This window comes from Ailuropoda melanoleuca, chromosome 1 (genome assembly GCF_002007445.2).
Source record: "Ailuropoda melanoleuca isolate Jingjing chromosome 1, ASM200744v2, whole genome shotgun sequence".
Taxonomy (NCBI): Eukaryota; Metazoa; Chordata; class Mammalia; order Carnivora; family Ursidae; genus Ailuropoda; species Ailuropoda melanoleuca.
Window position 1 is genome coordinate 177,368,417 of NC_048218.1, and position 27,039 is coordinate 177,395,455.

The 27,039-nt window shown below is 36.6% G+C and overlaps 1 long non-coding RNA gene across 1 annotated transcript in view; it reads left to right on the forward strand.

Moving 5' to 3' along the window:
• The window catches only part of LOC117804232, a 62,288-nt gene that overhangs the window by 15,840 nt on the left and 19,409 nt on the right, over positions 1-27,039 (forward strand). The window contains exon 2 of the long non-coding RNA XR_004628572.1: positions 23,569-23,745. This is a non-coding gene — a long non-coding RNA (uncharacterized LOC117804232). The remainder of the gene's footprint in view (positions 1-23,568; positions 23,746-27,039) is intronic.

Here is a 27,039-nt window from a genome sequence, read left to right on the forward strand (position 1 = left end):
CTGAATTGTAATAGAACAGTAACGTTAGCTATTGAATACAGTATTTGAGCTAATCTTCCTTTTTGCGTAGACTGATGTGGCTAATATAACTACTTTTTCAAAGTTTCAAAGAGCCACTTTCCAAAGTATTTCCAAACTATTTAAATTTCAAATTAAAATTGACCAAACAAATTTATTGGAAATGTTAAAACATAAACTGAGGCATATTAAACATTTTAGGAGTTTATTTGAGCAAAAATTGATCTAGTCTAGCAACGCTAAAGAAGTTATCAGGAGCACTCCATTGACAGGAACTTGGAGAAAGACTTCTATAGAGAAAAGGTGTAAGCAAAGCAAGGAAACTGTTTGATTGGCTGTAGCTTACAACTTAAAACAACAATTGATTGTTTATGATTGATTATTCTTAGGTTTTGATTTCATAACCTTGGGGCATTTATTTACAGGCTTAGAGTTTGGTTTACTTAGTAGGTTGCCATGGCATTAGAGCCACCTCAGGCTAATAGTCTCTTTGTTTAATTATTTTAACAAAAATTAGTCCGTAAGCCTCTCTGGAACAAAAGGACCATCTTTATTCTATCATTTCAAACATTATTTATATTGCCTTAATATTTTAATGAGATTTTCTTCAAGCTAGTGTGGTATTTGGAATGTATTTCTTGACTGATCATAAAGCCTATCTTAAGCCTAGCTCCTAGCAGAGGACTTTGTCCACATATGCTCAGAAAACACTGAATAGATGAGAGACATATAAAATCTTTGAGATTGTAAACTTTGAGGAATTCTTAGGAAGTCTGGGGAGTAACATATTTTCTGCAGTAATAATAGGCATAGATAAAAATCCCAGAAGGCAGTTGAGAAATCTTCTAAAGTGATTTCATTTTCAGGCAAAGTTATCTATCTAAAAATAGACTCGCTTTACTTTGTGGAACTTTCCCAGGTATAGGAAGAGAATCCCAATGACATTATTAAACATATTGCCTAATACTTTGCCATTCTGGGTATTTTCTTATTTGCTTTATGTGGGTATGCACACTGCTTAAACTAGAAAGCTTTAACATATACAAATAGCATTCCATTGGGTTTGTGGTTGAAATAACTTCCAAATAGAGATGCTCAAATCAGTATTGTAGTGGATAAAGTATTTTAATCAAAGTGGTGCGTACACAGAGTTAACATCTCACCAGTGACTAAATTGCTCATATCTATAAATATGTCAGTTTTCTACCCAACCCTTTCACCACCACCACCAGACCTACTTTTCATCTTTTTTCTTTTTTCTTTTTTTTTTAGATTTTTATTTATTTATTTGAGAGAGATCACAGAGGGAAAGAGAGAAGCAGACTCTCTGCTGAGCAGGGAGCCCAACATAGGGCTCAATCTCCTGACCCTGAGATCATGACCTGAGCCAAAATCAAGAGTCAGACACAACTGACTGAGCCACCCAGGCACTCCAGTGTACTGGAGTTAACTAATTAACTAGTCATATATTGGGAAATTAAACTGGTACTGTATAATATTGATAAATTAAGCATAGCTATATAAATACATTATTTAGGAATATTTAAGTTAATACCTGAAGAAACAGCCAAAAAAGTTGAAAGATCCTGTCTTTAAGGAGGTCTGGTAATGAGGCGCCTTCAGCTCGGGTCATGAACTCAGGTTAAGATTTTCTCTCTCTGTCTCCTCTGCCCCTCCCTCACTCTCTCTCATAAAATAAAAAAATAAAATAAAATAAATAAAATAAAAAATACTACTGTACACCTCCCTCACTCACTTCTGCTCCCTCCTTGCTCTCAGTTTATTTGGTTAAACAATAGTCAGTGTTTACATTTTTAAGACTGCAACTCTTTTCCATGCTGAGCTGACCAAAGCAATGAACTAGACTATCTTTTTCACAAAGAATGTTTAACTTTTTCATTTGCTTAGTTATCCAGGTATTTATTAATTTTAATGATGACTGATATAGTTTTCACTAATTTCTTTTCCCAGTTTTTCAATATATCTATCAAATACCTAAAAATATTTTTTTCAAATGTTCAAACTCATCTTAGGTCCATTTCCTTTCCCAGGAAAGGATTCTATCTAGGCCTGAAATAAAACTGTCATCCTTGGATTTTCCTTTACCAGTTTTCTATGTTGGATCACCTACTACCTAAATCCTAGGTCTTACTTATTCTGAGTTTATTTCTGTATTTTGCTGATACTTACCCTTTATTAGGTTCCTAAGAAAAGATATATTGGGAATATATATTTTTGCCCATGCACATTAGAAAGTATCTTTATTCTACTCTCATACTTGATTGATAGTTTTGCTGGGTATTGATAATTTGGCTTGTTATTTTTATCAAATATTAAACTATTTGCCCTCAGAGATTTGAAAATATTGCTTCATTGTTTTCTAATTTCCAGCATTATTTTTGAGAGAATTTAAACTGCACTTTGGCTTTCAGTTATTGTTTGTGACCTGTCTTGTGTCCATCACTCTTTGGATCTTCTCTTTATTCCTTTATTCAGAAAATCTTTATGGTTTTCTGAAATGTCTTAATTATGTGCCTTGTCCTGGGTCTGCTTTCATTGACAATATTAGAAGGAGTGTGACCTTTATGGAAAGGGGGGAATCACAGTGAGCTTCACAGGAAGAATTAGGAGCCCCATGGACCTAGCTGCTCTGAATAAGATCACCATCTCATTTGCATGTCACAGCTCATGCTTCTAATCACCATGCTTTTCAGGGGTTCTTGAGGCAATTGTCTTACTGTTTATGGTTTGTTTCTTTTTTGCTTTATCTTATAACTGGCTCAGTTCCATCTTAAGTTAATTACCAATCCTCCTTCTAATATCCATCTTTCGAAATTGTGTTAAAAGCTTTCTTTTGTTTTTCACATCTTCCTCAACTTTATTTTACTTTTTGTCTAACACTTTATTATTTCTTTAATTTTAATGAAGTTTGAGTAGGTATAGGAGATAAACACAAGAAGCCAGTCTACTATGCTTAAGCAGATGTTGTAATTTAATTTTTAAAAGAGAAGAACCAATGTACTTAAACCTTCCTAATGCTAGCCTTAAAATACGGTACTTCCTATCTGGCCCCCAAATAAAAAGGAGGGTAGAGGGCCATAGTATGGAAACTTTTAAAAGAAGAAGTCTTTCTTCAATACCCCTGCCTTTCTTCCGCTACTATTCCTGTGCTCCTTGGCATTTCCCCTCCTTTCCTAGGAGTTATTTCCACTGTTTATGTTGCTTTTGTTTTAAACAATTTTATTGTACTTCTTTTTTTTTACCTCCTTGAACATATTTTCTTCTACTAATAACTACCTCTAGTAATCTTACTTCATATTGCTTTTGTCTCAAGCAAATGCTGCTGTATTTATCTAATTTTAAAAATACTAGACTGTGTACCAAAGAGACAAAGTGAGTAGTGTTTCATAGCATATTTGTAAATGTCATTTAAGTGAGCTCCTCATTTCTTTATTCCCAAGTGAGACAAGACATCTCAGAAAAAAGAGACCAATGTGTTTCCTCACTTGGCCAGATAGTATAGCAATGATGAGAATAGAAATTTAAGTATTTGATCAGAAAAATCTCCTTTATCATGCACAGCCAACCTTCTTTTCCTTTGGTCCCATCATAAAAAAAGACAACATAATGATAAATAAGTAGAGCCAACATTTCTCACAGCAATAAAACTGTATTAAGTTTATACTGAAATTAATCAGGTGTGAAATAAAGTGCTAAATAAGTTATTCACACAGATTTTTGTGGGCTCCGATTCAGTAGAACATTATTCTCACAATGGTACCTTATGTTATTATAAAGACAATTGAGCTAAAAATAGATTAATAAAAGTGCCATGCAAATATAACGGAATCATGTAGGCTCTTTATTGTCTAACACCCACTGTATAATAATAATAAACCCTTGTGTTTATAGGTTGGTTTTCTCTAAAGAACTAAAAAAACTTTCTAGACATAGTCTTTTTTTTTTAAGATTTTTTATTTATTTATTCGACAGAGATAGAGATAGCCAGCGAGAGAGAGAACACAAGCAGGGGGAGTGGGAGAGGAAGAAGCAGGCTCACAGCAGAGGAGCCTGGATGTGGGGCTCGATCCCATAACACCGGGATCACGCCCTGAGCCGAAGGCAGATGCTTAACTGCTGTGCCACCCAGGTGCCCCATCTAGACATAGTTTTAATATGAATGTTTTGCAATTACAAAAAGACATGAAAAAAACAGAAAACACATATGGTGTCAAAGAGCAGTTTTACTTGCTCATCACCTCTTTAATAAGGAAATTGTGTTTCTGCAACAAAAATACTAGGTATTGTAGAAATGATTTTAAGTGGTTTTTAATGTCACCTAAAGCAAAATCTACATAACCAGTTGTGTTTTTAAATAATGAGCTACTAGTGTTAGTGACACACTTTAACTGGTTTAACTTAGTTCAACAATCTCCCTTTTCCACTCAACCTTTTCCCATCTCTTACCCCCTAGATATCTTATGTTCTGTCTTGAACCTGGAAAACAGGTCGTGGGTCTTCAACTTAAAAAAATTAAAATGACACTATTTACTCCCTATTGTATTTCCTGGGCTACAATAGGCATTAAAAAGGCCCAATATACTGGGGAGTCAAAGATTGCTTTGATCATACGTGGGCAATGATTTCATGTGTCACACTTACTAATCTCCACCACAATACCTGCCTACCACTATTCTTTTAATTTTGGAATTATTGGTATTCAAGATAGACCTCCATTGCATTCTCTAAATTTAGCATTTGCCATGTCCCCACATCCTCCAAACAATCAAAACAGCTGCTTCCACTATTTGGCATGGCAAGGATGCATCAGTCTCCTAGTGATTAAATGGACACAACCAACGATACTTAAATTTGAATTATATTATTAGGACCCAGCAACAAGAAGCTGAGAGTGGGCTTCTGGATCTAGAGTTTTATCTGGAAGTAGGAGAGACTCGGACAAGGCTAAGTTAGAGCAGCTGCAAGACTAAAGCAAATGTCCTAGAAGAGGACCAGCATCGGTCACTTCCCATATAGTGTTAATCAGTGATACCCCAGGAAGCAGCATCACCCAGCAGAGCACTCTAACCATATGCCCAGTTAAGGAAAAATATTTTTGCCCTTTCTCCATAATCCCTTCTCCCTGAATCCAAATTTAAGATGCTAGAATCAGAGGCATGATAAAGGGTAAAATAGCAAAACAATTTTCTTACCCTTTCCCTGACTCAGGTTCTAGCTGGGAGGAGATAAACTGGAGTAAGATTGACTGAGATTTTTAATAACTGTAAATGACTGGAAAGCTATAGAAATCTGCTCAGATATTCTTAGGAAATGTGTTACCCATCAGGAAAATAAGATTTAACTTAGTTCTGGTTGGGGCAGTGACTGGTGAAAAAAGTAAAATAATTTCATGTTATGTTCTACTGAGCTAAACATTTTAACATCCTTGTTACACAAATCTCTTCAAAGCTTTAGATAGTGAGGCACAGTTATAGTGATGGGTTACTGTGTTCCTTAGTATTTGATTTTTTAAAACTCAGAGAAAGCTGTTAACTCATATAATGGCACAAGTTATGATCCAAAAGGATATTACACCAAACTACTGCTGAATATAAATCTCTGACTGCTTACAGAAGTGCCTAGATAAGTAGATTCCAACCTTTTCAAATTATCAAATAAATTAAGGACACCCTTAATTATTTTTCTGTTTTGCATCTAGTCTCCTGTTCTCCAACCCATCTTGAGTTTATTTTTTACTACCTGCACTTTTGTTATTTATTTCTTGTCTATCAAATGTCTCTTCTAACTATTACTCTTAATTATTATCTCCTTGAAAGTGATAACATTGTCTATATGGTTCATGGATATATTCCTAGCTCCTTGCTTATAGTAGATACTCAATAAATATTTGCTGGTTGAATGTGACCTTTGCCCATACATTTTATATGTAATTTCTGCTAAACAAATGACATTTCATAAGTTCTAAGTATTTTATTTCCCATTAGCTCACCAGGATTGCTACACAGAAATGATGTCCTTCCAGGACAGATCAGAGAACCTTAATAAATCTTTGCTCTATCATGTGCTTAATGTAGAATTTCCCAAATTGGAAATGACTGCTCAGTAAAAATGAGTGATAACTCTTGCCAAAATAAAATGAATGTGTCAGATCAAAACTGTACAGTAAATGTATATAAATGCTGGATGTCAAGATGATGATAATGTTAATTTTCCTCAATTTTCATTTTTATCTGATAAAATGAGCTATAATTTCATTTACTATAACCTTATAGATATTAGTTATGATCAGAACAAGCATCAATATCAAGTAGTACATTATGTTTATCAGGGATATAACATTGGATATATTATAATTTATTAACCTCTCATTTCCAACAAGTTCTTGGAAACAGAATTCTTAACGTTCACCAGAACTATATTTTGTCTACATTTCTCTTCAGTGTTAAATTTGGAAATTATAAAATTTTAAGGAATTTCATGATACCTATTTTGCACCTATTTTCTGTGTAAATCCAAAGCTATTGATTTTTTACAGTCAAGATGACTAAATATGAGAACTATTATCACTCAAATACTTCTGTTTGACCCTTAGTCTAACTTTGAAGGACATCCCCAATGTATACTCAACTTTAATTTGGGAGGGAAAAGGAAAACATAAATTTGAAACCTTTAGAAAACAATATAATCTCTAACACTTATTTTAATTAGAATGTACTAGGGGGTAATATATCCCTACACTAAAATCAATTAAGAAAACCTCTTGACACAAAGTTGATATGTTAAACCAGTCAAGATTCTAACCAGATTCCTACAAGATTCACTTGTAGGAGTATAAACTTAAAGGATTTGAAACCTGGTTGAAATGGATTATATCATTCAGAAAGTGATAAATATAACTCACCATAGGGGGAAAAAATGGAATTAATCAGAATACTTTGGAGTTCTTCTGAACATTTGTCTTAACTCTTGATGGCCACTAGATGGCACCTAGTATTTGGCAACCATAACACTCCTTTATTTCTAGAGCTTAAAATAACTATAGCACCAGGTCAGTTGTGACAGAGCAAAAATTAATCCAGCCACGGACATGTAACACTCCCTTGTCAGATATCTAAATTTAAAATGCATGTGATTTTCTGGTCACACACGAAAATATATAATACCTTGTTATTGTTCCCAGGTGTTCTAACTTCTAAAGGAATTGTGAGATTTAAATATTCTTAAATAAGGTACTTGATTTGCATCATTCTAAGGTAGTGATTGGGGCCATGTTGCTCTAAATATGCTTCATTCTTTAAGCATTCATTTTATTTTTCCAAGTCCAAATAGAGTTATCATTTAAAATTGATGTTCTAAAATTAAAAGTCAGTTGTGACCAATACTACCCTTAAAGGATTTAGACTAATAGACCCCTGTTTTATTCATTTATTAATTCTTTAAAAAACATTTTTGAACAATATCTATGACAAAACAGTGTGCTGTGCACAGTAGCATCTGAATGTACTCTGTTTATCTTTCTGGAACCCTTCATTATGAAATAAGAAATGAAAATTAAAAACCACCCATTTAAATGCTTATCTAATGCCTATAGCTTGTCTTAGAGAATGGCAACATTCAAGTGATTGTAGATTTCATCAGTGAATCTAGAATAAGTTTTAAATTAAAAGAAGGGGTGCCTGGGTGGCACAGCGGTTAAGCGTCTGCCTTCGGCTCAGGGCATGATCCCGGTGTTATGGGATCAAGCCCCACATCAGGCTCCTCCGCTATAAGCCTGCTTCTTCCTCTCCCACTCCCCCTGCTTGTGTTCCCTCTCTCGCTGGCTGTCTCTATCTCTGTCAAATAAATAAATAAAATCTTTAAAAAAAAATTAAAAGAAGTTATTTTTAGGGTAAAACAAGAACACAGGATTTTTTGTTTAAGTGTTAACTGTTACTACCAAGATGTTATTGTGTTTTCATTCACATGGTTGTATATTTTCTTTTTGTTGTTCTTTGGGGGAGGTTTTTTTGGTTTTTAATTTTTTTAGTATAGTTGGCACACAATGTTACATTATTTGCAGGTATACAACATAGTGACTTAACTTCTCTATGCATTATGCTATGTTCACCACAAGTGTAGCTACCATCTGTCCTGCTATATCATTATTACAATCTCATTGATTTCATTCCCTATGCTGTGCCTTTTATTCCCATGATTTATTCATTCCATAACTGGAAGCATGATTGCATATTTTCACACTGAGGGACAATTTAATTGTGATATGGCCAAGGAAAAAGAAATATTCTCTTGCCTTTAGAAACACCATTTTCTCTTGCTTCTTCATCTTTATTTCTTTTACATTTTTTATCTTTTCTTATCATCTATTTTGCTGGCTCATTTCCTTTGCTATCTTCTTCTCATTCACCACATTCTCTTCTCTTCCTGCATTCCCTCAAGTTACTCTCATCTATTTCCATGGCTTTGGCTAAGAGATATGCATAATAAATTTCTCTGTTCCTCCCATGAAGCTTTTCTAATGAGCTCTAGATTAGATATAAATTTGCAGAGTATACCACCTGGATATTTCATGAACAACTCAAAATCACCATACCTAAAACTGAAATTTTCATCATCCTGTAGAACCCACTCACCCTTTTGAATGATCCACCCATAAACCCAAGCCAGAGACCTGGAATTCCTCAGACTTCTCCCTTTCCCTCGCCTCTTACATCACTAAGTCCTATAACCCTTATCTTTTAAATATCTCCTATACCTAATCCCTTCCCTTTATCCCCATTCAAACTTAGTATCGCAAGTAACATTTTCTTTCCTTGTTTGGCCATCTATCTGCCCCTCAGTACTCATCTTTGCTCTCTATCTTGACCCTAAACTTGAGATTGACTGAAATACTCATAGTTCCTCTCCTTTTTATTACTCTTGCCTTTTTATACTGAATGTTTCCTTTGCCTCTCCACTGCTTTGATTCTTTTCCTGGTGAACTTGTATTCTTTTTTCAGGATTTAGCACACCTGTGATGGTTTCCCTGTAATCTCCAGGTAGAGCTGGCCATTATGCCAAATCAGTATGTTGACTCAATGGATATCTATCTGAGTTTTGGTTTTGTCACCAATAACATGAGAAAATAATGCATTTGCATTACTGCATTTTTAAGACCAATAAAATGAATAAATTGCTTATGAAAGTGCCTTGTGTATAGTATTAAGTGTGAATGCCAGGCATTAGTAATAATAGTACCGGTAGTAGTAGTAGTAGTAGTAGTAGTGTTGCTACTCCTATTTACTATTAAATGCCTTCTGGGGGCACCTGGGTGGTTCAGTCAGTTAAGCATCCCACTCTTGGTTTCAACATAGTACTAGAAGTCCTAGCCTCAGCAGTCAGACAACAAAAAGCAATAAAAGCCATCTGACTTAGCAAAGAAGAAGTCATCTCTCACTCTTCGCAGATGACATGATACTCTATCTGGAAAACCCAAAAGACTCCACCCCCAGATTTCTAGAACTCATACAGGAATTCAGCAAAATGGCAGGATACAAAATCAATAGGCAAAAATCAGTCACATTTCTATACACTACTATACAGTGAGACAGAAGAAAGAGAAATTAAGGAATCAATCCCATTTAGAGTTGCAACCAAAACCATAAGATACCTAGGAATGAACCTAAACAAAGAGGCAAAGGATCTGTACTCAGAAAACTATAGAACAGTCATGAAAGAAACTGAAGAAGACAAAAAGAAATGGAAAAATGTCCCATGCCCATGGATTGGAAGAACAAATATTGTTAAAATGTCTATGCTACATAGAGCAATCTCTACATTCAATGCAATCCTTATCAAAAAACCATCAACTTTTTTCACAGAACCAGAACAAACAATCGTAAAATTTGTATGGAACCAAAAAATATCCCAAATAGCCAAAGGAACGTTGAGGAAGAAAACCAAAGCTGGTGGCATCACAATCCAGACTTCAAGCTCTATGACAAAGCTGTAATCATTAAAGACACTATGGTACTGGCACAAAAACAGACACATAGATCGATAAAACAGAATAGAGAACCCAGAAATGGACCCTCAACTCTACGGTCAATTAATCTTTAACAAAGCAAGAACGAATATCTAATGAAAAAAAGACAGTCTCTTCAACAAATGGTGTTGGGAAAATTGGACAGCCACATGCAGAAGAATGGAACTGGACCATTCCCTTACATCATACACAAAAACAGACTCAAAGTGGATGAAAGACACAAATGTAAGACAGGAATCCATCAAAATCCTAGAAGAGAACACAGGCAGCAATCTCTGACTTCAGCTGCAGCAACTTCTGGCTAGACATGTCTCCAAAGGCAAGGGAAACAAAGGCAAAAATGAGCTATTGGGACTTCATCAAGATAAAAAGCTTTTGCACAGCAAAGGAAACAGTCAACAAAACCAAAAGACAACCAACAGAATGGGAGAAGATATTTGCAAATATTTTATCAGATATAGGGTTAGTATCCAAAATCTATAAAGAACTTATCAAACTCAACACCCAAAGAACAAATAATCAAGTCAAGAAATGGGCAGAAGACATGAACAGACATTTCTCCAAAGAAGACATACAAATGGCCAACAGACACATGAAAAAATCCTCCCATCACTTGGCATCAGGGAAATACAAATCAAACCACAATTAGATACCACCTCACACCAGTCAGAATGACTAAAATTAACAAGTCAGGAAACAACAAATGTTGGGAAGGATGTGGAGTAAAGGGATCCCTCTTACACTGTTGGTGAGAATGCAAGCTAGTACAGCTTGCAGTATGGAAGTTCCCCAAAAAGTTGAAAATAGAGTTACCCTACAACCCAGCAATTGCACTACTGGATATTTACCCCAAAGATACAAATGTAGTGATCCAAAGAGGCACCTGCACCTCAGTGTTTATAGCAGCAATGTCCACAATAACCAAACTGTGACAAGAGCCCAGATGTCCATCAATAGACGAATGGATAAAGAAGATGTGGTTTGTATGTATGTGTGTGTGTGTGCATATATATATATATATATATATATATATATATATATAGCAATACTACTCAGCCATCAAAATAAATGAAATCTTGCCATTTGCAATGATGTGGATAGAGCTAGAAGGTATTATGCTAAGTAAAATAAGTCAATCAGAGAAAGGCAATGATATGATTTCACTTATATGTGGAATTTAAGAAACAAAACGGGAGCATAGAGGAAGGGGGAGAAAAATAAAATAAGTTGAAATAAGAGAGACAGACAAACAATTAGAGACTCTTAACCATAAGAAACAAACTGAGAGTGGCTGAAGGGCTGGGGAGATGGGGTAACAGGGTGATGGGCATTAAGGAGGGCATGTGATGTAATGGGTGTTATATATAACTGATGGATCACTGAACTCTACCTCTGAAATTAATAATACACTATGTGTTAATTGAATTAAAATTTTTTTTATAAAGTGAGTACCCTAAGAAGAGCATCTGTATTTTTCTGTTCCCTTCATTAAGATTCACCAAAATGACTCTAAGACATCTGAAGGGGGGAAAAAATCCATAAATGATTTGAGAATGAGAACTTTCCACTCACTTTTTTCATCAGATAAATTTCTAAGAAAGATTCACTTTTTTGAATTACATAATAATATACATAACTTTTTTCAGTTCAACATAATGACACTAACATTTATTTATTTTAATTTAACAACACTAAAGTAGGGATTTAAAATTAATAAATTAATATGTAGCTGGGTGTTCATAAAAATATATGAGAAGTACAAGTAAAATAATAATTCCACTCAAAGGGAAACATTTATTTACCCTAATGATTTCATACCCACATCATAAAACAGACATTATTACCATTAATAATGAAATTAAGAAAGGGAAAGAAAGATAAGGGGAGTTGATGGCTAGCTCGTTTGAACATTCTAATTTAAGAGATCAATGCTTTAGTCAGTTCAGAAGTGTTAGTAATTAAAATGGAGATAACCAGTGTGACCTCATTATCTTAAGAAAGAAAAAAGAAGAATTTGAGCTGTCCTGAGTGTTATGTCTAGCTCAACCTAAGATATTATTGTTCAATTAAATAAATTATTCATGAAAGTGTTATGATCATAGTTCTGAAAATTTGGAGTATGTAGAACAAATGTTCTAAATCACTCATAACCTGCTATGCATTATTGCTTTGATGAGTTTATCTCCAGAATATTTTCTCTTGCTAATTGTGCCAGAGACTCTCAGTTGTCTCCCAAACTTACTTTCTTGCTGGAAGATCACTTTCCACAACAGAGGCTGAAAATACCAAAGTTTTGTTTTCCCAGACTTCTTTGCAGGAAGGGTATGTGACCCAGTCCTGGCGAATGAGGGCTGAGGGGTAGTCTGATTAAGGAAATGCACTTATGTCTTCTGGGAAGTATTTTATTTCCTGTTAAAATAGAGATGTGTAAAGATTTGAGGTGAGAAATTTCCAGCCATCTCACGATCACGAGATGATGGCCAAGAGAAACTGACACAGCACTGACATTGTTGAGCCAACACTGAAACAGTGCACCTCTAATGAAGTACATACTTAATGAATTGAGAAAAAAGAAGCACTTAGTTTACACCACTTTTATTCAGGTATTCTGTTACCTGAAGCCAAAATACATTGTATATGACATATATGTTTATATATACAATTATGATCACAGTATGTATAAAATTTTATATCTTCTTTTTGTGACATAGTATTTCATTATCATTTTCTAATTTGATACATTCTCCTCAAAATTATTTAATGGCTGTATAATGCAACATTGTATGAATGTATTATAATGAGAATTTCCACCAGCTTCACAAATATTATGGCAAATGATAAATGAAATGAAATCATATTAAGACTAATACCTCCAGTTCCAGTATTTTTGAACCCCTACTGCTTATCTGATGCTCAGCAGGGAGTCTGCTTGAGATTCTCTCTCTCCCTCTGCCCTTACCTCCCGCTGGCATGTGCTCTTTCTCTCTCTGTCAAAATAAATAAATAAATCTTAAAAAAAGAAAAAAAGAAAAAAAGAACCAAGTGTACGGCAAATACCTCATAACCTTGAAGGAGGCAAAAACAATGTAAAGGGGCCTTGAAAACAACATCACAACAGCCAGAGAAAGTTGCAAAGTGTCTTGCTGAGTCCAGAATTTTAAAATGATTGAAGAAATATATGAAAAAATAAAAATTGTAATTAAGTAATGGAAGTATAGTATAGGCTAGGAAAAGGAAAGAATGGGGAAATAATGATAAATAACCTAAGAGAACTTCTAAAAGTGAAAATAGTGTCAGCGATGTTAAAAACACAATGGATGAATGAAACCAATTCATGATAAAATTTTAGCAATCTAAGACTATACAAGGGCTTCTTAACCAGATAACATGCATCTACCAAAAATATACAGCAAAGTTAAGTTGACAGTGGACAATGTACTGGGAAATGTTAGTTACACACTTAATTGAGATCATGATCAGGAATCACACATCACAAATATCTGGAAGCACCAATGCCATGAAGGATGGGGCAATAAAACCAACAACCTGAATTTACACCTGAAGAAGCAGAATTAATAGAATAACTAGAATGAGACTTTTAAATAAGTAAAACTACTATCCTCAAAGAGGTATTATAATATAAAAAAAGGAGCAGATAGTTAAAGAGAAGCTACTTGATATTTAAAAAAACAGAAGCAAATATTTTTGCATTTATATTTTATGTAAAATATTTTATATTTTAAGCAAATTATGCTTAATGAAATAACATTTTCCTGAACTCAAAAGCTGCCATAGTTATTCTATTTTCTCTCTTTTATTTCTCTACTGCTTTTTTTTTTTTAAAGATTTTATTTATTTATTCGACAGAGATAGAGACAGCCAGTGAGAGAGGGAACACAAGCAAGGGAAGTGAGAGGAAAGAAGCAGGCTCACAACGGAAGAGGCCTGATGTGGGGCTCAATCCCATAACGCCGGGATCACGCCCTGAGCTGAAGGCAGACGCTTAACCGCTGTGCCACCCAGGGGCCCCTCTCTACTGCTTTTTTTAAAGCCAATTTCAGCTTTGCAGATTAGGAAATGAAGAGGGGAAATCATGAGGATAGCAGAAGAAGTAATAGAAATCAAGAACAAATCCAGCTGTCTTAGCTTTAGTAAGGAGAAAATTAAAAGCACGAGTGAATAATTTGTCCAAGGTCACATAGTCTCTTATAGGGAGCAAGTGTTGAGATTAAATTTTTTTAAAAAAGGAAGAAAGAAAAGTAGTAGAGAACACCAACTGATCTCATTTGTCATTCTTCTGTCTACCATCTCAGACCAAGTTTCCAAAACTATATGGGAATCATTTCTGTAATTCTTAAGTTAGATGAGTTTCATTTGGGGGAGAGGTTGTGATTTCCTGTTAAAAAAGGTGTTCTGATCTTTGTTAGGTGACGGTTAAAGTGGTTTGTTGGTTCTCATGGTTAAGTGCCATTTATTTACATTCAGCGATAAGTTCTCTATCACCAGAGACTCACTCAGAATTTTTCCCAGTTCTACCACATCTATTCTTCAGGGTCTTATGGCAACACCTTTGCAGGATGTATAATGTTATACACAGAAAATCTGAAGCAGTAAAAACATCATCAGTGCTAAGCCTATCCATTAAGGACCTCTTTAATTCTTACTTTGCTTTTTCTCTTTGACAGATGATGATAAGAAATGATATATTCAACACCATATTCATAATAAAGGCCTATGGTTTGCAATCAGACACCAGAGAAAATCAGTTTATATTTGACGGCTCAGTGCCACCCCAGGGTCACAAATGATTATGAGGGTCAAAAGAAAGAGGCCAAAGCTATTTTCTAACTTACATCCAATTCTTTTTCTTTGTAAGATACAAGTGTCATTCTTTTCAAATATTTGCACTTCATAACTTGTATGTAACACATATCTAAATGTAAAACCAAACAAAGATACCTTATTTCCATTTTGTCTAATGATTTCTTGCGTTCTAAAATGCCTGTGTTACCATTTTTGACAAATTATAAACATTATTTTTCACTATAGTTCCAAACATATTTAGGAATGTGGGTTTTATTAAGCCTGGTCCATCATTTCATCATTTTTACAAGCCATTTGATAGAATCTTCAACTTCCAACCCATCTAAGCCTGGGGGGTAACAATGAGCAATGACAGGAGTAATTGTAGTAATGAAAGGTATTATCGGTCCTGAGCTTCTTTACAAAACCTCATAGTTCATATCACAGTCTTTTGAGACAGCAGATCTGGGTCTTCCATTTGTATCCATGTGATCTTTACCAGCACTCTAATTTGTTAAGCCTAGGTTCCATAATTTGTGGAGTGGGCATATTGATAATAGTACCTACTTTGTAGTTGATCTAGAGGTATTAAGAAAATAATAAAACATATGTAATATTTAGCAAGTTTCCTGGCTCACAGAAGGAAATTTATCAAGTTTTGATGCTGTATTATCACCATCATCATGACCACTGTAACTGCCCTATCCCCAAGGTGGTCTCTTCCAATAACAGGATTATGGAGTGCTTAGATACCTTCTTCTTGGTAGCCATTATAAGCATTCTGCAGAAATGTATGCTCCCCTCTGTCTACTTCACAGCTATTATTGCATGACAGTTGCTGATGACACTGGACCTCATGACTTTGCCAGTTGCCACAGTTGGAGCCTGCCAATGTCACTCAAGTTACCGTCCAGCTACTGCCAACACCACTCACATTTATTTTGGCAGGTCTCCTCCACGTCTCCACCAGTGGTGTTCTTCTCACTAAGCTGCTTTCAGAAATGTCTTGCTCCCTTGGTTTTTAAACAATGTTACTGTCCTATTAGTGTCTTCCTTCCTCCTCCTCCCATAACAATGATAAATGAGAAAATCTCTTTGTAAGGACATTGCTCATAATCTAGCAAAGGAGATGGACATATTAACAACTGGCTATAAAACAATGTGATAAGTTTCATTTGCTATAATCTTACTTGCTTTTCTTTTCCCTCTTGCATGATGTTTATGTTTCTGTCTTTCCAGTTCTCCTGTCACAATCATAGGCCAGATCATAGGCTTAATTGTCTAATTTCCCTTCCAGTTTCTAGATTCTCCCTTCTCCTTTTCATCCAACATGTCACTGTTAGATTAATCTCTCCAATGGACTACTTTAATCAAGAGATCTTCTACTGATTACTAAAGAGAGGGGGGCCTTTAAGAAACAAAGAAATTGGATTCAAAAGGTTTTTTTAAAGTAGTAGATATGATTAAACACCACTGGCATTTGAGAGAGTACATTTCTTACCATCCCACCCTTACCTAAGTTGGCGGGCGGTTTACAAAAGCATTAAAGAGATGGACTCCTCCCTCCATCTACTGAATGGTGCTTCACAGCTATCCTCCAGAGCAGCTGGCTCATCAGGATGGACTGCTTAGGGACCAATTGAAATGTAGGCTGGTGGGCAAACTCCTCAAGTCACTGACTTACAGTTGAAATTAAAAGGTTTCTCTCAGGGCCCCTGGGTGGCACAGCGGTTAAGTGTCTGCCTTCGGCTCAGGGCGTGATCCCGGCGTTATGGGATCGAGCCCCACATCAGGCTCCTCTGCTATGAGCCTGCTTCTTCCTCTCCCACTCCTCCTGCTTGTGTTCGCTCTCTCGCTGGCTGTCTCTATCTCTGTCAAATAAATAAATAAAATCTTTAAAAAAAATAAAATAAAAGGTTTCTCTCTTTAGCAAGCCCCTTCCTCCAAACACAGAACCCAAGATCTCCCTATTTCCGTTTGTACTGCTTATCAAACTGTTATCTCTTGTCTCTAAACTCACTATTCTATGCTAGGCTTTGTGATGCTAGTGCTCAGATTCCACAAAGAATATTTCTACATTTCACCTCCATGGTGAAGGCTCTTGTGCTCTGCCAATAGAGCACACTAGAGGGATTCTGCTAGGTTACTTCAGGAAGAAGAGCCTTGCTCTCTTCTCTTTTCCTTCTTATTCCTCTGAGTGTCATCCTAGCAGTGATCCTTCATCTGGACAGTGGGGATTCCTTCCTGTAAAAGCAGCTGAATCTGGTTTGTAGATTTTTGCATACTTGCAAATACAGATTGATCATGGCCCCCCTTCTCCACCATGAAAAACAATACCAGCAGTATGATAGCTCTTCTTCGGATGTTTGGGTTTTAGGCTCATGGGGATGCTCTTCTGTAGTCTGAGTCTCAACTCTATGGAACCCTTCTTCTAAATTTTAATGATTGAAACCACTTCCCTTCTTCCCCTTTAGCAACTCATCCTGCAGTTGCTAACTCAGTGACACCTTAGAGTTCCCTGTTAGCCTATAGATTATCTAGTTAATGAGTTTCTACTGAATTAACAATTCTTTATATTAAATTTCTCTGTTCAAATAACTGGTGCAGTTTTTGTTGTCTGACTGGAGTCTGACTGATACACCATAATTAAGCTATGAGTCTGATGATCCTTTTTGCCTCATCCTAATTTCTCCAGAAAATGTAGAGTTGAGTGTATGTACATCTAGCCATTCTGTTAGATGGTGGTGAGACTTAGGGAGACTACATGTATTTTATTGTCGCTCTGCCTATAAATTTCACCAATGAACCTGCTTTACACCTACAACATGTTTCATTTGTAGAGTTTGTCCCATCTGTGGCTTAACAAACAGAAGCAGGTACAGTATAGGAGTCATAGAAGATATCCAGAAAATGTTTTTGAATGAGTAAATTAAAATCCATTAGTTGTTTTAAGGAGAAAAATTAAGATGTTAAGTTGCTTGGAAGTGTCTCAGACAAATAATGCAAGTTTCTGTTGTTAATACCAGCTCCTTCTGAGAATCTTGACAAGATCAGCCCCAAATGAAGGGACACCTTCTAATAGGCTCTGCACATATAAGTCAGTGTTTTAGGTTATCAAACTATTTTTTCTCAGCTCCAAGTACACCCTTCTACACTCAAATACACTCTGCTTTTCTGCTCTTTTCCTCTTCTTTTTTTTCTGCTTCAGGGTTGGTACCAGCACTAGCTCAAGTAATACCTTCTGAGTATTTTGATTTCCTGCTCTGCAAGTCCCTACCTCCAAGTTTAAGGATCGGTAAACCTAGCCTCATTTCATTTTGTTTGCAAACCACATTTCTACTTTGCCAGCTGGCTCCCTGTTAGGTTCTTTCAACAGAGGGTCCTACAGAGAAACTAGAAGCCAGGATGACAAGAGGAGAAATTTTCTTATTCCTGTTTGCTTGTTTCTATCCACATCTCTACAACAAGAGTTCTTCACCCTGGTAGTGGCCGTTGGTTCTTTTCTCTCCCACATTCCTTGAAATAGACTCATGTAATCCCTACAAAATACTAGCATCAATTGGTAGGCACCCTTTCTTAGAAGTCTGAATTCCAATTCCTTGGGCAACCTTCTTTATGATCTTAAGATACCAGCACCATCTAGATGACCCTCCCTCTTCAGACGTCTGAATTTTAGCTCTGTAGGATCTTTCTTCCATGTTCCTGAGGTACCATCACCAGCTAAGTAACCCACCCTGTTCAAAATCCTGCTCTTACCTCTGCAAGTTACTTCCTCCAAGCTCCCGAGGTACCAAACCAGCCAGGCAATATCTCGTTGGCATTTTGGGTCCCAGCTCTTTGGGGTCCCTTCCTAAGTTTTATGATTCTAATAACTCAACTTCTGTATAACCTCCATATTTCCCTTCTGTATTTTCTATCCTCCTTTGCTGATTAGTCAACATTCTATATTAATATTTATCTGTTAAATGAACCATGCTAAATAATTTGTTCTTCCATCTGGATCCTGACTGATATAGTCACATTCTTGGTACCAAATAATGCCATCATTATTGCCACAGCTAACTGGATAGAGGGTGAATTCTGGTCCCAAGAACTCAGGCCACAAAGGCAGATTGCCTGGCTCCATATCCCAAGTCTAACCCTTGCTAGCTCTGTCAAATTGAGCAAGTTACTTAAGCTCTCTGTGCTTTTCTTCATTTATCTTAATAGGATAATAATAACACCTTCATGAAGTTATGAGAATTAAATTAACTGATACATGTAAAATACTTAGAATAATGATTTTCAATAAGTATTAGCTATTATATTGTAGGGAAGAAAAATAATTTTCCTTCTAGTCTTCTAGGTTCTTGGCTGAGAACCCCTGGTAATAAAGGATGGAATAATAGGGGAAAAATAGAAGTTTAATGACCTTTAACCTTCTGTATACATGGGAGATACCCAAGAAAACTGAGTAGCTCTCCCAAATGGTCCAACCTACCACCTTAAATACAATTTTCAGCTAAACACAAAAGATGTTGGGGGTTGAGAGAGGAAGGCCAATTATGGGAAGTTACCAGGAAAGGCACAGTAAACAAGGGTAAAGTTATGTAGATTTAAGTTCTTACCTTTTCATTGAAAAGAGTTTCTAGAGGTTTGGTCCTGCTTTTCTTCCTGGTTCAGAGAGAGAGACTTCTTTACAGATGGATATTTCCCTTATCAATGTAAGTGTCTCTTACAAAAGGGTAACTTCTGATTGGTTTTCTAAGCTTCTCTAGGGACTACTGCTTTTAAAAAATGAAGCATGGGAGACCATGGACTCTGAGAAACAAACTGAGGGCTTCAGAGGGGAGGGGGGGTGGGGGAATGGGATAGACTGGTGATGGGTAGTAAGGAGGGCACATATTGCATGGTGCGCTGGGTGTTATACGCAACTAATGAATCATCGAACCTTGCATCAGAAACCAGGAATGTACTGTATGGTGACTAACATAATGTAATAAAAAAATTAACAAAATAATAATAAAAATAAAAAAAATGACGAGCTCAAAATGATTCTTAAGGCAGAGGCATATTTTGGGGTGGTATATTCTGCTCCCCTTTCATACATTATTAAAATATATTTTTGTAAAGAATATGAGCTATAGTAAACATCATTTAATGAATAGCAGTGTGTATAAAAGAAAGAGAATGAGAGAACAGGAGAAACAGGGGAGGTGAGTAAATACTGTACTGAGTGTTAGGTATACAGATTGCTCTCAGACAACTAGACCTATAGCATCTTGAATGAAAATGAAATCTCCTACCCACCCTCATGTCTCTGCATTTTCCTGACCTATCTGCAAAGAACTTATAATCAATTATACTACAGCATACTAATTGATAGAATAGAAAAATGCAGAAATTCATAGGGTCACAGAAGAAAGGCTGGAGAATGTTCCCTGGAGTTATGATGTAGACAGGAAATCTCAGGAAGAAAGGGGGAAAAGCATATGCAAAGAGCTGGAGAGCACAGTATTTTAGATAAGTGAAAACAGTTATCCTGCACCACAGGATATGTGTGGGATGTGGGAGAAAATAAAGCTGGAGATGTAGACAGATGCCAGACTATTCAGAGTCATGGTTACAAAGCTAAGGAGATTGAAAACTGTGGGGAGTCCTCAATTTAGTCCCTTTCTCGTTATCATGGTAAGGCTGAGACAATGTTTATGAGTTTATCACACTGTTTCATTTTCCTCTTGTGTACACAGGAGACTACATTTCCCAGCTCTCCCCTTTCAAGGTAGATGTGACTAACTGACTAGGTTCAGGCCAGTAGAATATAGGCAGAAGTGGTGTACACTACCGGTGACCCTTGAACAGCCATGGGTTTGAAATCTGTGGTTCTACTTATACATGCATTTTTTCAACAAATATATGTACAATACTGTAAGTGTATTTTCTCTTCCTTATGATTTTTTAAATAACATTTTCTTTTCCCTAGCTTACTTTAAGAATGTACAAAATATGTGTTGGTCAACTGTTTATATCATTGATAAGGATTTTGGTCAACAATAGGCTATTTGTAGTTAAGTTTTGGGGGAGTCAAAAGTTATATGCAGATTTTTGGCTGCATGGGGATCAGTACCCCTAACCCCTACATTGTTCAAGAGTCAACTGTACTTAAAAACCCAGTGTTACTGCTAGGCAGGGGTGGGAAAATCTCTTCACTCCCTCCCTGTTCCAGGAAAGATTCAGCTGCAACTGAGTGTGAAGAGGGTAGAAAATCTGACCTGCCTCCAGCCATCCTCCACTGATCCTAGGAAAAACCATCTTTCACTAGTGGGGAAGCAGAAAATTAATTTATGCCCAGGATTCTGCACTGGTACAAAAAAGATGTCTAAGGCTGCTGGGAAAGTTATGCTTGCTAAATGCCCCACTGACAGAAAACAGTTAGGCTATTATAAATAAGAAGGAAATCTGCCTGCCCTCTAGAATCTATGCTGTGTGGAAGATGCTGCAGACCAAATGTTTGTGTCCCCTCAAAATTCCTATGTTGAAATTTTAATACCCAGTGTGAGAGAATTTGGAGGTGGGCCTATGAGGAATGATTAAATCATGAGGGTAGCACCCTCATGAATGGAACTAGTATCCCTATAAAAGAGACCCCAGAGCACTCCCTCACCAACACCCCCAGGTGAAGACACAATCAAAAGACAGCCATCCGTGAAACAGGAAGCAACTCCTGAACAGACACTGAATCTGCCAACGCCTTAATCTTGGACTTCCCAGCCTCCAGAGCTGTCAGAAATAACTATTTGTTGTTTATAAGCCACCAATCCTATAGCATTCTGTTATAGCTGATTAAGAAGGAGGGAGCTGTCTGCCACTGGATGAGGAACTAGAACCCTGAAAAAGCCCCACCCTAAGGCTCCAGGGTACAGCCCTGTGTAACACTGAGGATGGAGGACATGTAGAAACCACCTCTTCCTCCATAGAGCCATACACTAGTGCTTGAGTAACAAGCAACAACAGTCTCTGTCTTTGGAGGGCAAGAGCAAGGAGATAAATAGGTGAGACAGGTGTGCAGGAAAACCTGACTATAGAGCAGTAATACAGAAAAACTTTGGGCAACCGCAGCTCCTACACTAAACACAGGGTGTAGGTGTCTACTACTGGGATAATTTGAATCCTGTGCAAGGAAATCCAGGTACACCACTGACCACATTGAATCAAGCCCACATTAACCACTGATGAAAGGAGAAATGAATAATTTCTGAACATAAGGATTATTTACCTTGGTTTCTAGTATTCTTTTATACATAACTGGTCTGGAATTCAATTTTAAGAAGTAATGCCCACAAAAGCAGGAAAATATAAAACCTTTCCAAGACATAAAGAAGTCAACAGACTCAGATGTGAGAACTATCAGAGAAAAACTTTGAGTGACTGTATTGTGATTACAGTAGGCCACATGGCCAAGCCAAGATAATCTCCGCATTTGAAAATCCTTAACTTAATTACATCAAAGTCCCTTTCACCAAGTAAGGTAACATATTTACAGGTTCCAGTGATTAGGATGGAACCTCTTGGAGCAGGAAAGGGAAGCATTATTCTGCCTAATACACCTAGCTTCCAAAATTTCAAGCAAATTATTTCTTTAATTGCATTTCAATTTCCCATCTTCTTGTTGGCAGCTCGCTCTCTCCTTTCCTCTTTTCTCTCTTTCTTTCCCTCCCTCTCTTCCTCTAAAATCTCTCTCTTGTTCTTCCTCTCCTCTCTACTGCCTCTACGCCTAGGCATCTGGTTCCTTTTTATGTGTAAGCTTCCCTACCCTCTACTTCATGTCTTATTTTTAACTACATGAATTCTTTTAAATCACTGATCTGCTCATCTCTCTCACTCACATAAAATCCTTGACTGACTTTCTCTTGCCTTCAAGATGAAGTTCCTTAGCAAAGTTCTTTTATCACCTGCCCTTTCCCACCATGTTAGCCTCCTTTATTGGCCCTAATCACTCCTATCCACGTGTACTTAATGTTCCAGCTGTTCCACCCTGCTAGTGGGATTTCTGAACACACCACATTGCTTTGCATGTGGGTGTCTGCACTTTCTGCTCTTCTATTTAAGGTTCCCATCATCTCCTGGTTATTCTTCAAAAGCCAGTGCTGACCTGACCTTTGACCAGGATGACTTCCTTACAGAGATAACGCTTTCTCCTATGGTCATGTCTCATTTTACCTTTTATATATCTTCTTATCATATATATAATTCTAAGTATTAATTTACTTATGTATATTTTCTTTTCTACCCTTTGAGGATATCTAGAGATCAGGAACCATCCATTCATTATTAGCGTGCGGCCACAACCCAGCTAAGTGCCTACCTAACATGCAATAGGTGCTCAATCTCAGTATGAATCTATGTCTGTGGTTTTAGAGAGTAAGATAATTCTCATATAATTAAGGCTTCCCTAGAAAAAATATTTCCTTGATGGTAAAATGAATTTTCTTCACTCACTTTGGGAAAATGTCCTATGATTTGGAAGCTAGAGTTCTTATAATAAGAGGACTGGGTTGATTTATATATCCTGGATTCTAGTCTATTTCTCCTGGTCAGGTAAACTGGTAAGCAGGTCAGGAATTTGTAGACCAAGTGATAAACACTTTTGGGGGAAGTTATAACCAGTATTTATTTATTTGTCTGTTCTTTTACAATGTAATTTTCTCTGCTGTTTTCTGCTTAAGGTGTTTCTAGAAATTGGGAGACACTTCCCTTGAAATCAGAAAGTTATCTCAGCATCATCAGATGGGAAAATGTGGATGGAACCTATAGAAGATGATACACAATATCTTTCCAATATTTTAAAGCAAGTGAAATATGGGTAAAATGAACACCAAGAACAGCATTGAATGGCAAATGAGGTAAGCAGAGAAACTGTTGTAAAGTGGAAAGGAAAAGTCCTGTTTTGGTAAAAGATTAATGTTCATAAAAGCAAGCATTATAGCCCCTTAAAGCAAAACAAACAAAAAGAAAAGAAACAGTAGAAATTTTTAAACGTTTTCTTATACTGCTTTTTTCTTCCTGATTCATGTCCCAGTCACAGGCATATAGTAAAAAAAGAAAAAAACTTTATTTTCCTTCCACTGCCCATTCAGACCCACTCTGTAGGGTTTTTTGCTCTGCTACTCAGATGAAATTGAGAGGAAATCCTGTGACTTTTTGGTCACTCTTAGGTCATAAAAAGTCCTCTGATCACCTCTCGTCACAAAAGGAAAGTCTCATTTCAGCAATTAAAATGTCTAGTCTGTGTAAGATCAAACTTCATCTAAGTTAAAGCTTCTCCTCAGCCCCAGCTGGCCTCCTCTAGGTTGTTACCTGAAGGGGGAAAAGGGCCTTGTGGGTTCCTTCTCTATTTCCTGTATTTCTTTGCAAGTCCTACATAGGTGGTCTAACTTTAGAGTGTGGAATAGTTGGCAAATATTGTCTTGGGGCTTTAGCCAAAACAGTCAGAAATAGTACAATTTTAACATCCTGTTGCATATCCTTGGTAGCACAACTAAAACACACGATTTTCATACACTTTTCAACTCCATATATTGCAAGTTGAGATGGAGAATCCAGGGGCAGGCACTAGAATAATAAAGTAGGCACGTTTACGTGCTTTACAGGAAATACCTAACCACATGTGTCACAATCAACTGTAGTGTTTTCTAAACTTTCCCATCTAAACTTTCCCAGCAACTTACCCTGAATCACTGAGAAAGAAGACAGACCTCTGTAGGTTATGAGGTCTTAGTCTAAAGAGGCATTTTTATTTATGGTATTTCTTAGTAAGTGTGTGTTTTACTAATTAAAGCACACAAACTTTGTATTCTATACCATAATGTCTCTATTTATTTTAGCATAAAAATTACTAGTTTCTTCTAACATTTTCTTAAAATTGACTCACTAGGGATATATACCATATTTAACCTCTAATTCCAGTTAAATTCTAGCAAAATGTCATATTCCCCAGTTTGATAATCATGAAACCTGTAGAAATAATGGTATTCGTGCACTTTAAAGGATGTTTTTGGACTTAGGTTTTCTTGTGTTTCTCTTGTTAATATTAACATTAATGACCATTCAAGCTGTTTTTAGCAGAGGACTTTAAATTCCAAATCAGAGGTGAGCAAATATTTGTTGGCAGTAAACATATTATCCAAATAAATACCTGGACTCTTTTACAGATATTGGTTTTTTCCTTAACCTCTCCTCTTAACATATCCCATTGCAGTCTGATTAGTCTCTAGTTTCTGGAAGCACTCGACTTAAAATAGAAATAAGAATATCTTTGGAAAGGAAAAGGAACCTTTAGAAAAACAACGTTTTACTAGTTCAAAAGAAAACTGGTCCTGCAAGAGAACCAAGCTAAAAGTAGTACTGAGTTGAGAGTACACTTACAAATACATTTTATGCCAGTTGTCCTGCTATTCCTATGGTGGATTAATTTACCCATTAGAGTTATCTATAGTTTTCCATCCTTAAAACTCCACCTATCATGGGAATGGGGGACCCCCTGCATAATTCTATAAGCTCAAAGCTGATACTCTGGTGAGACAGATACTCAAAGATAAGTAGCAAAAAAAAAAAAAAAAAAAAAACCTAACTCCTGTCATTCCAAGATAAATATCCCTGAAGAGTTATTGATGGATACCACACTAGGACTAGGAAATGAATGGCTGTATGACCTAGCTACAAAACTAGAGCTGGAATCAAAGAGGAAGAATAAGAGAATAAGCTGGTTAGCTGGTTCTATGTTTAAAAAACCATGAGTCTCAAAAATCCATGAGATTAAACCTGGAACTAGTGATATTAGTAGTTTACCATAGTGAAAAGTGAACCCAAAGTCTAGAACAGTATTTTCAAAGTTTGAATATCAAAACTTTCTGTATCAGGATCACAGGTGAGGATGGGGTTGACCAGCTTGTTAAAAATGCAGATTTCTAGGCATTATACTAGACCTACTGAATAAAAATTTGAGAGTTGAAAACTATCCCTAGGAGATCCTTATTGATGTTGAAACTTGAGAACCATTGGATTAGGTTCTAATAGATGAATAATATAAAAAGGGGGAAATTATGAATCTGATAGTAAAGGAAACTTTTAGTAATAGTATAAAAGATAAATAATTCACAATTCTCAAATCCATAAGGTTCTGAAAACCAAAAACCTTCATTTTGTTTGTTTGTTTGTTTTGTAATATATTTAGAGATAATTCCTGGCATGATCCAGATGTATTTTTGGCAAAAATTGTGAGATCACATAGCCTCTATCCTGCTTTGCACGCATGTTTGGGTTTGCTGCATAGTTACAGTGGAGTACCCCAAATGGGGTTTAGTATATTATATAAAGTAGATGTACCATATTCTTTTTTTTTTTTTTTTTTTTTTTGAGAGAGAGAGAGAGAGAGAGAGTGCATGTGCTTGTGAGCAAGGGAGCTGGGGAGGGACAGAGGGAGAGAGAGTATCTTAAGCAGGCTCCACGCTCAAACTCACCACCTTGATGAGATCAAGACCTGAGCTGAAATCAAGAGTTGGATTCTTAACTGACTTAATCACCCAGGTGCGGCAGGATGCACCATATTCTGAATTCATAAACACATTTGGTGCAAAGAGTTTCAGATAAGGGAATGGGTACCTCCAGTTGTCCACAAGCTTTTCAATTACAAGAAAATAATGCACCTATATGAGCCTGAACCTACAGCAAATATTAAAAGGACCATTTGTGAAAGTTAAAGGGGAAAGGGAGAAGGAAACGTGAGGAGAGCTTTGGGCTGCAATGTAGATCTAGTACCTCTGGACAGAGAGCAGGAAGGAAGGAGGAGGGAGTGGTGTGTGCTCCAGACTGCAGAGCATCTCTGAGAAGTCTCAGTCAAGGCAATATGCAGTCCTTGAACAAAATTTCCCATTAGAGGAGTCTTGCACTGGACAAAAATATCCTGGCTCTGGTGCCCCTGTCATGCTTATTCATTGGCTAGGAGTAGACTGGGCACTAGTGTGACCTCAACATGAATGTCTGGGCAGATCTGAAGGTACAGCAGCTAATCTCACAGCAGGTTTTCTTTAAGAAAATCTGGGTGATATAACTCAGTGGCCTCCACAATTCCTGCCTTACCAGATGGAGCAGAGCAGCCCAGCAGCTGGGAGCTTTACTTAGGATTGGAGTACTGCAGC